The sequence below is a fragment of the Indicator indicator genome, chromosome 22 (genome assembly GCF_027791375.1).
Source record: "Indicator indicator isolate 239-I01 chromosome 22, UM_Iind_1.1, whole genome shotgun sequence".
Classification (NCBI taxonomy): Eukaryota; Metazoa; Chordata; class Aves; order Piciformes; family Indicatoridae; genus Indicator; species Indicator indicator.
The window spans coordinates 138,106-139,733 of record NC_072031.1 but is presented as its reverse complement, the minus strand read 5'-3'; positions in this window follow the sequence as shown (position 1 = coordinate 139,733).

Here is a 1,628-nt window from a genome sequence, read left to right as displayed (position 1 = left end):
CTTGGCCCCTTAGCTTCTGGCCTTCCCTTAGCCCTGTCTGCCTGTGCCCTGTGTAGGCACCCAAGCACCCATGGGACCTGAGAGCTACATCTCTGAAAAGCCACTTCCAGCACCTCCAGCACCTTCATCAGTGCACTGAGCTCCCCAGCCAGGGCACCCCCATGTCCACACAGACATCCCCCAGCACCTACATCCTCACTCCCCAAACTCCCCTGTCCTGAACCCCATCAGTGCTGCATCAGCCTCTTCAGCTGCAGACTCCAGCACTACACTGGGCTACAGGAGCCCCAAAGCACCAGGCCATGTGTGGGATGGGGAAACCATGCAAGCTGCCCTGGGCTCTGAAGGGCCAAGCATCAGCCCAGAGCACTGGAAGGCTGTGATGTAGGCTCCAGTTGCCCACAGAGCCATTCAATGAGCAAGGCAGGGGTTGCAGGGAAAGGAACACCTCCTGTCAGCTCACCAAGGGTTTCTATTCATATTTATTATGCCAAGACCATCACAACCTCAGCTTGGGAAGATACTGATGTCTGTTGGGACTTGGAGACCAAGAAGAAAGTAAAGACTAGAGGTGGGGCAGCGAAAGCTCTTCTCTCTTCCTGCCACCTCTGCCTCGTGCATCTCCTCGGACAGCCTTGGCCACACCACTGCTTCCCAGGCCAGCTCTGAGGGCTGCACACCAAGGCAGGACAGGAGGGTACTTGGTGGCAGCTCAGCAGAAACAGGGGGAATGATGGCAGCTGGTGCCAGCTGGGAGTATAGGGGCATAGACCCATAGGAGGATGCTACCTGATGGCTCTGCTCAGCCTGTCCACCCCAGCCCAGGCCTGGCTGGCAGAGCAGGCTACAGCCTTGGTGGATGTGGGAGGGGAAAATTGGTGTCTCCAGGTCTTTCCTGCTGGGTCATCTGGACTATGCACCAGGACAGTTAACATCCAGGGGGTTGTGAAGCCTGTGCCTTCCTTCCTGGTGGACACAGGTCTCCTGGAAACGTCCACCAAGCCACTGCCACCAGGGCCTGACTGCTCCCCACAGCACTGCAGCACCAACGTGGGTCCTGCCCCCAGCAGCAGCCCTGGTCCACGTAAACCTGAGGTCCTCAGGGAGTCAGGCCTTGCAAAAAGTCCATTTGCTCTCTTCCTGGTGGAGCTCCTGGTCCTTCTGCAGCACTGGATGGCTTCCAGTCAGCCTGCCTGTGCAGGGTGAAGGCCAGAAGACGCTGCCCTGCTGTCGCTGGGTGAAGTCTGACAGCAGCACGTTTCCAGAGAGCGAGGAAGAAGCAGGTTCTGGACACCAAAGAAGCTCAGATGTCCACCCCAGGCAAGAAGGGAAAAGCCTGGAAGGCCAGAGCAGGACAATCCCCTCTAAACTCCTTCAGGAGCCAGGCAGCCAGCAGCTCTCCCTTCACTTTGCTCCTCATGAAAGGTTTTGTCATCGCCGTGGTGCGCTCGGGGCACACCTGGGGAAGGAGAGCCGCCGGCGGGGGGGACGCCGTGACGGGAAACCATCCCAAAATATACACTCTAGGCAGAGGGTCCTTCCCACTCTGGGTATGTACAGAGTCTCTGGGCAGCCCACAGCCGGGCTGGGGCCGGGCAGGGGGTGGGAGAGGGCGAGCAGCCGAGCCC